The following is a 10,919-nucleotide window of genomic DNA, read 5'->3' as shown; positions in this document are numbered from 1 at the left end:
GAGTTCCAGGACAGCAAGAACTGCATAAAAGAGAGGCTTTGTCTCAAAACAAAAAAAAAAAAAAAAAAAAAAAAGAATAAGGAAAAGAAAGTGTGAACTTTAAAATAAAGTAACTGATGCAAGTGAGTCACTATGTGAACAGACGGGAAATAATCAGTAAGCTCAAAGCTAAGTCCGTTAATATTATTGAACACAATGGATAGAAAGAAAAAAATGTCATAATGAACAGACTCATATTCGGGTTGCACATGACCCAGCATTCCAACGTGAGCATAATGGGAGTCTGAAAAGGAGAAGGAAGAAAATGTGGGGAGAAATTTATTTGGGAGAATGTAAATTCAAATCCTGAATTTCATTATAGGTGCATGATAACACGAATCTACACATCCAAGAAATGAAATGAACTCCAAGTAGTAAAAACTCAAGTGCTCCATGCCTAATTCTATAATAACTAAACCACTGACAGACAGCAAAGTTTGCAAGCCAAAAGGGAAAAGTAACTCATTGCACATAAGAGATATTCACCCAAATTAAGTTATATTTCTTATGAAAACTATAGAGGCTAGAAGGTAGCAAGGTGGCATTAAATATATTCAAATACAAAGACTGTCACCTAAGAGTTCTATATCTATCTTTAAAGAAGTTGTACATCCCTAAAATCCCAGCTACTTGGAGTCTAAAGCAGGAAGGTCATTAGTCCAAGGCCAGTCTGGGCAACAGATTGAAAATTTGTCTTACAAAATGAATTATACACACACAGTAAGACGACTCATTGAAATGAAAAGGAAGAAGCCAAGTGTGGTGGCACATGGTTGTGGTTCCAGCACTTGAGGAGCTGAGGTATAAGAATCACAAAGCTAAGGCCATCCTGAGGTAAAGGAAGATTTTATCTCAAAGAAAAAAGTAAAAGAAATTAAGACATTTTCAGATTGTGATGGTTTGTATATGCTTGGCCCAGGGAGTGACACTATTAGGAGGTGTGGCCTTGCTGGAGGAACTGTGTCACTGTGGAAGTGGGCAATGATGCCCTCCTCCTAACCACATGGGAGCCAGTTTTCTCTTAGTGGTCATCAGATAAAGATGTAGAATTCTCAGCTTCTCCAGCTCCATGCCTGCCTGGGTGCTGCCATGTTCTTGCTTTGATAATAGACTGAACCTCTGAACCTGTAAGCCAGCCCCAATTAAATGTTGTCTTTTATAAGAGTTGCCTTGATCATGGTGTCTTTTCACAGCAGTAAAACCCTAACTAAGACACACATTAACAAATAGTCATATTTCTGGTACATTTGCCTCATAAGTAATGAAAAATGGGAATATTCATGTGGAAATGAAAGGACACTGGAAACTTAGATCCCCATGAAAGGAACAAAAAGCCAGTAACTATGTAAGTAAATGTAAAAGACATTGTTTTCTCCTTTGAATTTCCTGATTTGAATCATATCTTCAATTCATTGGTGAAGGACAGATTGTCATAGGTTTATGGAAATAGTTAAACATCTAACTCTTGATATTGCTCACATGAGACTGACAGTCAAAAATACAGACAGCCTAAAAAAGGAGGACACTTTGTACCATGCAAATCCACAAGAAGTTGAGTTGTACTTCACAATCGAGTGAACAGCAGGGTTCAGTTCTTGTAGGCTTTTCTGTGGCCCTTCCACAGAAGGTTGTGACTAGCTTCTTTGAATAATTCCATGGGCTCTTCAGGAACTGATGCCTCCCACATAGGGATAAGCAAGAAGTATGCTAAGTTTGTATATATATTAAAGATTGGCGCTTGGCTAAGGATTTTATTTACAGGAGCTTAGTGGAGAACGGAATTTATGGTTAAGCTATTTTCTATCTTTGTGATTTTTTTCCAGATGTCAAAGAAGTGCTTAATTTCAGGGCTTCTGCCATGATTGACTCTCTGGCATCATCACACCAATTTAAACTGGTGACAGTTGAGACTTGTGGAGGAGTAGAAGTGTCTTCCTGAGAGGTGAAGCAGCCACCTAATTAGGAGTATGAGGGTCACATGGTCATAAAAAAACACGAGCATTACAGTTTTCCCCATATATAGCTAATAATGGCACTTGAAGGACCTATATGGCCCTGATGTAGAAGATGCTGGCCCCTATACATGAATTTAGATTAATCAGTGCTGTTGGCAAAAGTGACATTCAGTGGGGTCCATTTGTCACTTTTCAACTGAAGAGTTCTCTGAAGGGCCCATTAAGGCTTGCAATTAAAGCAGCTGCCCATGGAGTGGGAGTTATACTGGATGCCTTCCTTAAGAGCATGGTATTTTGTTCTCGGAAAAGCAAATCTGTATTTTTCAGGCATTGCTAACAGGGCCTGAAACTGCAAAAGGGTTAAGTACATTTACTGTTAACTTAGTATATGCAGAGACATGCTACATTGATTTATAGTTTGAATATCTACAAAATAGAGTCCTTTATTCTAAAAGAGACAATTTTAAGGCAACAGTTCAAGAGCAAAGTATATATAGGATCATTTGTTGGCCAAGACATTCAGTTGACTGTCTAAAACGACCAATTATGCTAACTCTTGGTCACGTTCTTTTCAGGGACATTCTGGCAAAGGGAAGAAAAACAATAACATTCTATTGAACTTATATTATGGTGAGATACCATCCATAAAGTGGATTAATTCATACCTAGCCAAGAGCTTATGGAAAGTGTAACTTCTCTCCGTACTATGGCATCTAGCAAATGATGGAGGACAGGGCAGTTCAGTATCTTTGGTAGATAGGACTCAGTAGAGGGCCCAGACTTAGGTTTGTTGTGAAGAAAGGAAGCCTCAGTAGCTTTGCCTGCACAAAGTCAGGGCCTTGTAATGGCATAGTATGTTCTTTAGGAGATGATGGTAAACTACATTGAGAGGTTGTTTAAGTAGACATTAAATAGAACATCCAAATCTATATTAACATGGTATTTACTGCTTGCTAGTTGGATAGATCCATCAATTCCAGTAATGGTGGCTACTGGGAATAAGCCCTTTAATGGAGGTGACTTATAATGCAGTGCAGTTATCTTCCTAGGCACTATTTTTTCAGGTTTAAAGCCAGGCACATTTGGAACATTAAATAGAAAAGCACTTGGGATAGTTGCCCCTTTTGCTGCTTAAGTCTTACACTTTTTCATCATAGAAGACCCTGTTATAAGTCACACTGTGCCATTATTCATTATTTTAATGAAACTATTGCATCTCATTTAACTGAGCCAAGTTTAAAGTGCCAAACATTTAATTATTTATTACTCAGAGTATCCATGCACACTTAGAGGATTTTTTAGTATAATGAGTACAATGACCATAGTGACTTTAGGCCAAATAATGATTCTGATAGTTGGGTTGGGGTACACATATGTGTCCTTCATACTTAATAACTCCCTTACCATCGTCGGGAGTACTTTGTTTAAAGTTTGTGGGCCTCTCTATATAGCTATAATTTGATCCTCTATACTGATTCAATCTATAAAGCTTTACTAATAGGTACATTGCAGCAAAGGAGTTCAGAATCTATATTGCAATAGAGAGGCACAAAAGCTACTTTGCCCCATTTTGTGCTTCACCGTATACATTATCTTAATTAGTTGTGGGTTTCCAGTTTTGTCATATTCTGCAATCATGTTTCAATCCCTTTTCTGTACCCCAGAGTCCTTTGTTGCAATGACAGCATATGTAACAGGGTAGGAGACTAAGAGAGCAAGCACTAGGCCTACCATCCTGCTGCAGTACATCTGGAGACTCCCTCTTGGCTCCATAAAACTTTTCTCACAATAACTTAGTGAGGGTCATCTTTTTACCCAAATCACACCATATTCTCTTTTTTCATGATTTAAGAGACAGGTACAGTCGGGCATAGTGGCACACGCCTTTGATCCCAGCACTCGGGAGGCAGAGGCAGGCAGGTTTCTGAGAACAGCCTGGTCTACAAAGTGAGTTCCAAGACAGCCAGGGCTATACAGAGAAACCCTGTCTCGAAAAACAAAACAAACAAACAAAAAAGAGACAGGTACAGAAAGCTATCCTAACAAATCTGCATCGCTACACACTGATTTGTAATTTCCGGGACAGCATGAAGGAAGGGGAAGTGAATGGAGTGAGACTGAAATAAAGTTCTTTTTTCCCCTTTGTCCTTGTGTTTTCTTTTATTAATTAATGTTTAAGTTAGCATACTTTTACTTGAAAGAAAAATGTCTGATAAAAAGGATCCAAATGATCTTATTCAGGTGTGAACCGTATAAACGCCAGTATCAGCCATCTAGGCAAGATTTGTCTACTGTGCCTCAGCTATTATGGTGATAATTAGTTAACTACCCTTTGACTGGACTCACAGCTGTGCAGAGTTCTCAGCCATAAGTAAGACATCTATAACAAACCCTCTGATACTCAGGAGACAGCATAGAAGAAGAGGCAGAAAGATTGTAAGTTTCTGGCAGTCAGCATGTAGAAGAATACAGATTGATCCATTTTTAACTCCTTGTACAAAGCTCAAGTCCAAGTGGATCAAGGAATAACACATAAAACCAGAGACACTGAAATGTATAGAGGAGAAAGTGGGGGAAAGCCTTGAAGACATGGGCACAGGGGAAAAAATTCCTGAACAGAACACCAATGGCTTGTGCTGTAAGATCTAGAATAGACAAATGGGACCTCATAAAATTGCAAAGCTTCTGTAAGGCAAAAGACACCGTCAATAAGACAAAAAGGCCACCAACAGATTGGAAAAAGATCTTTACCAATTCTACATCCAATAGAGGGCTAATATCCAATATATACAAATAACTCAAAAAGTTAGACTCCAGAAACCCCTATCAAAAAATGGGGAACAGAGCTAAACAAAGAGTTCTCAACTGAGGAATACTGAATGGCTGAGAAGCACCTGAAAAAATGTTCAACATCCTTAGTCATCAGGGAAATGCAAATCAAAACAACCTTGAGATTCCACCTCACACCAGTCAGAATGGCTAAGATCAAAAATTCAGGTGACAGCAGATGCTGGCGAGGATGTGGAGAAAGAGGAACACTTCTCCATTGTTGGTGGAATTGCAAGCTGGTACAACCACTCTGGAAATCAGTTTGCAGGTTCCTCAGAAAATTAGACATAGTACTACCTGGGGACCCAGCTATACCACTCCTGGGCATATACCCAGAAGATGCTCCAACATGTAATAAAGACACATGCTCCACTATGTTCATAGCAGCCTTATTTATAATAGCCAGAAGCTGGAAAGAACCCAGATGTCCCTCAACAGAGGAATGGATACAGAAAACATGGTACATTTACACAATGGAATACTACTCAGCTATTAAAAACAATGACTTCATGAAATTTGCAGGCAAATGGACAGAACTTGAAAATATTACCCTGAGTGAGGTAACTCAGTCACAAAAGAACACACATGGTATGCACTCACTGATAAGTGGATATTAGCGCAAAAGTTCAGAATACCCAAGATACAATTCACAGACCATATGAAGCCTTAGAAGAAGAAAGACCAAAATGTAGATGCTTCAGTGCTTCTTAGAAGGGTGAACAAAATACTCACAGGAGGAAACTATGGAGACAAAGTGTGGAGCAGAGACTGAAGGAAAGGCCATCCACAGACTGCCCCACTTGGGGATCCATCTCATACACAGCCACCAAACCTGGACACTACTGTGGATGCCGGGAAGTGCTTGCTGATGGAAGCCTGATATAGCTGTCTCCTGTGAGGATCTGCCAGTGCCTGACTAATACAGAAGTGGATGCTCACCGTCATCCATTAGACTGAGCACAGGGTCCCCAGTGAATGAGCTAGAGAAAGGACCCTAGGAGCTGAAGGGGTCTGCAGCCCAAGGGGAGGAGCAACAATATGAACTAACCAGGACCCTCAGAACTCCCAGGGACTAAACCACCAACCAAAGAATACACATGGTGGGACTCATGGCTCCAGCCACATATGTAGCAGAGATTGGCCTAGTCGGACATCAATGGGAGGAGAGGCCCTTGGTCCTGTGAAGGTTCTATGCCCAAGTATAGGGGAATGCCAGAGAGGGAAGATGGGAGTGGGTTGGAGGTTGGGGGTGGTGGTGGAGCACCCTCATAGAGGCAGGGGAAGAGGGGATGTGATAGGAGGTTTCTGAAGGGGAGACCTGGAAAGGGGAAAATATTTGAAATGTAAATAAAGAAAAAATATATAAGAGAATGTGGATATTGTGAAGGGATGTGGAAAGCCCTTCTGGCAATTTTGGGCAATCATGAGCTCACATAAGTTCTTCAGTTACCTGTACTGTGTCTGCACACTGCTGGCCCTGTCAGTTAAAAGAAATGTGGTGAATGGAGTTGTAGAGAATAAGGAGGGATTGACAGGCATGGGAAACAGATAAGAGAGGATGGTGTGAGAGTAGTTAGAATGCATTATATGCATGTATGATATCATCAAAGAACAAATTTAATTAACACATTTTAAAAATGATCCAACTATGTGCTATCTGCAAGAGACAGGATTTAGATTAAAACAACATAATTATGTTACAGTAAAAAGAGAGATCAAAGTAGACCATGCAGTCTAACCAAAGGAGAGTCAAAGCAGATACACTGTAGACAAAATGAACTTTGAGACACAAGGTGGTACATTTTATAGTTTAAAATGGTCATTAATTCATAATCTATAAGAGTAATAAATGTCCACCTAAAACTACACCAGATTTCCACACTACCAGGATCTCCTGGTTGTCATGTCTCATAGCTACTGTCTCAGCTAGAACCATGAAGGGAAAGAAATGATTCAATAGCCTACTTTAATACAATTACATAGTAGTAGATCAAAAAAAGAAATAAAGAATCTGAATTATCTAAACCTGTTCATCTTTTAAAAATTAATTGATTTGTGTGTGTGTGTGTGTGTGTTTGGGTGTGTGTAGGCCTGGAGGCCAGAAAAGAGAATTGGATAGGGGTTCTTGAAGTTAGAGTTACAGGTGTTTGTAGGATACCCAGATTCTTATGTGGGTATTGGGATCTGAGTTGGGGTTCTCTTGATGACAAAACAAGTATTATTATCCACGGAGACATCTCTCCAACCTCTAAACTATACTCTTCCTCATGTACCTCAAGTGCTTAGCATGTGCATTGTCACCTATGCCCATGCATTCATTTGTTCACGGAGCCTTTACTGAGTTTCTATAATATTCCTGCTACTATCCTCAGCTTTAGGCATACAATAAAGACCAAAACTAGTCCCCGACTACATTCATCAAGAATCAGTAAATATTTTAATAATTAAGTCATGTGCATCTCCAGCCTGTGGACCTCTTCTTAGTTCTCTCTGAGTAGTCAGAGCACACATTTATCACATCCTTAAGTGTCTGTATTGAAAAAAAATGAAAATTGAAACAGGGTCTTGCCATGCAGCTCAGACTAGCTTGCAGCCCGTGGTCCTCCTGCTTTGTGTCGCCCAGGTGCTAGAATTACAGATACGTGTTATTAACCCTGGCTGAAATAATTGTTTCAAAAATTTGTGTTGCATGCATTTGTCTGTCGACTCCTGGGTAACAGGACATGAATTTTCCTTATTTCCCTGGAAAATACCAAGTGCTCACTTGAGGGTCTGTTCCATATTAATTGCTATGCCTTTTAACAAGGAGCCGTTCCATACTATTTGCAGTATCTTTTTAACTATGACTAACATTTTTCACATTTCAGTCCTTCCTATTTCCTCTCTATAGCCCTCCTCCACCACAAACACAAGTTAATATGGCTAGGAACACTAATCTACCTTCTGTTTTTCCTGGATTCCACATTAATTTCAGACACTGGGCCCCCAGAGGACATGTGCGAATCTTGAAGTCTTCTCAATGACCCACAGGATAATAGACTGTTCATCCTTTGATGTTAGATAAATCTATGGCTCTCTTCACTTTGACCCTTCAAAGCTCTCTTCCTACTGTGGACTGTGGGCTTCATGGTTTCAAGCACTGTACTTATTCTGAATCACACACTTGTGATTCTGGAGAAACTCTGAGATTCAATGAAAAAGATAAAAAGGCCAACTAGGGCAACAGAGTCCAGCAAAGAAATCGTGGCTAGTTCAACTGTATTATCTCTTTTAGTTTTTAGTAGGAAAAATATCTCATGCCACAGATCCACACATCCTAGCAAGGAATGAGCCCATGTAATCAGTTTGCATGCAGAGCACACCATTTGAGTGCTGAATTTCCTACATATTATAGAGTAGAATACTGAGCACAGAATCTCTGCAAGTCAGTGTAATCACCTCTGCTTCTGATGGGAAAACAGGGCAAGAAGGGTTAATTAGATCTGAACATTCCCACCATTTTCTGTGAGGCGAGGCTATTTTTGTTTGTTTGTTTCATTTAGACCTTGAGAATATCTGGGAGGGGAGGGAAAGGGAGGAAAGGGGAGTGGGTGCGTTTGTGTGTATATGCAAGTGTGTTGTGAGGAAGCTGTCAGTGAAAGCCTTGGAGCCACAGTGTGAGGGAGGTGCTGAGAATGATGAATCTGAGGACACACTGGGAATGGATAATGATAGGAGGTGGGTAAAAAGAGCTGACAAGGTGGACCCCAGGGGTGGCAAGGAGGCTGACAGCAAAGGTCCTTGGAGTGAGGAGGAACTGACAGTCTGACAGTGATGACCCTATGCAGAGCCATGGAAGGACCAATGGTATTTGCTGGATTTCCCTACTAGTTGATATAGTGTCCTAGTTGGGGCCCCTTGGGTTGAACTAATAATGTACGTGCCCTACTACGATGCCAACACATCAAACAAGCCACCATTAGAACAGGATCATTTTCCTCCAGGCAGCTGCTTGCTGCAATCATTCTGCTGATTAAATTTCATTCTGGAAAGTACTGCACAGACATTAATCAGGTGTCACAGCCACTCCATCCTATAGAGCCAACGCCTCTCTGACCTTTAAAAATACACTGAACAGTTGCTAGAACACATCTTCCCAGGGAAGACAGGGCCTTGGGCCAACCCATGGAAATCTCTGCTATGCTATCCCCTTCCTAATTTCCTGTACTTTGGTGAGACTAAAGACTAACAGAAATCTTTCTAACAATTCCACTTAGGGATCTCTGGTCAGTTCTTATGATAACATCATCTTGCACATATGTGTATTTGAAGGTCTGGAAAGACTTCTCCATTTTAATGTGGTTTTACTCTTTGATGTTTTTACTGTAGTAAGAAGTCTTCTCAGCCGGGCAGTGGTGGTGCATGCCTTTAATCCCAGCACTTGGGATGCAGAGGCAGGCGGATTTCTGAGTTCAAGGCCAGCCTGGTCTACAAAGTGAGTTCCAGGACAGTCAGGGCTATACAGAGAAACCCTGTTTCGAAAAACCAACCAACCAAACAAGCAAAGAAGAAGAAGAAGAAGAAGAAGAAGAAGAAGAAGAAGAAGAAGAAGAAGAAGAAGAAGAAGAAGAAGAAGAAGACGACGAAGAAGAAGTCTTCTCATGCCTTGCTATCCAGAAACCCTACTGAAATAATGGGAGATGAAACTAGTTTATCTGGAACAAATAATTCATAAGGATCATATGATCAAAGAGCTCTTGCTTACACCCAATGTAGTTTCATCTTTGTATTAACCTCATGAAAAAAGATATTATGAAATACTGAAAACAGAGATCTGCAAGCTTCCCATTTCACGGGCATTAACATAGATTCAGAGAGATTTGCTAATTTGGTCAAATACATATAGATGGAAAGTGGTCTTCTGACCCCAAGATTTAAGCATACTTAGCCATGCCAATACAAATGAATACTAGTAGATAGACTTTCTAAAAAGAATAACTTTTAATGGAGGTGTCACACAATGGCTAAAGAGTTCACCTCCAAGTAGGATATCAAGATAAAGGCTTGTAGACAGCCAGAGGGTGTATTTGAAACAATGAGTGATTGTTTCAGTTTGGGTAAGGGGAGGCAGATAGGGTGGGAGATAGCAGAAAACAGGCTTCCTTTATTGGTTTAGATGTTTCATATAGGTGCTTCTCCCCTTCTTTCCTGTCAAACAATAGGTGTCAGATAAATGCCTTATCTGAAATTAGGCCTTGTGCCAGACGCTGGAGAGATGCTGGGTGCGATTGGAGGAGCAACAATTATGCATCTGTATTTGTGCTACCCTGAGTTGGGCTGCCCTTGGTCATAGGTACCAGCAGCCTCTGGCTGCCCACATTCTTCAAACAGTGCTCATTCAAGTTGAGGATATTAATATCAAGATAGGACATTATAACAATATCAATAATGTAAGACAGCTCCGTGTCCTTAAAGCACAATGTAATTTAAAATGCAGTGTGTAGTAGACTGCAACTTAATTGGAAAGGATGCCTTGGACTATTCGGGATGCTACAGAACATTTGGCATACCCATTAAAAACTGTTCTCCAGAGCCCAGGAAACTAATTGCAAATGGTTAGGTAATGCATATCTGATGGAAGGAAGATTTTCTCTTAAATTGATTCTGTGGTGTGCACACAGGCATGTTCACCACATTGCTTATAGGTATAAAAAAAAACCTGGAACTAAATTAAATGTTCAATCATGGAGGGTTTTTTTAAATCTAAAACCCTATGGAATAATATGCAGCATCTTTAAAAATGAGGTAAATTTATATATAGTGACATGGAAAATAGATTCATAAAATGTGTTGGGTTTCCTTAAGTATGTTATAGAATAATGTTTACAGTATGGTTCAATTTTTGTTCACTATTACAAATATGTGTGTACTCATCTGCTTATTGTATATTCAGAGGAAAAGTAGAAATGTCTCCAATAAGATTCCTTATAAGTTCAGTTCTATTCCCTTTAAACAGTAATGCACGCCGGGCGTGGTGGCGCACGCCTTTAATCCCAGCACTTGGGAGGCAGAGGCAGGCGGATTTCTGAGTTCGAGGCCAGCCTGGTCTACAGAGTG

The sequence above is a fragment of the Mus caroli genome, chromosome X (genome assembly GCF_900094665.2).
Source record: "Mus caroli chromosome X, CAROLI_EIJ_v1.1, whole genome shotgun sequence".
Taxonomy (NCBI): domain Eukaryota; kingdom Metazoa; phylum Chordata; class Mammalia; order Rodentia; family Muridae; genus Mus; species Mus caroli.
This window is presented reverse-complemented; position numbering follows the sequence as displayed.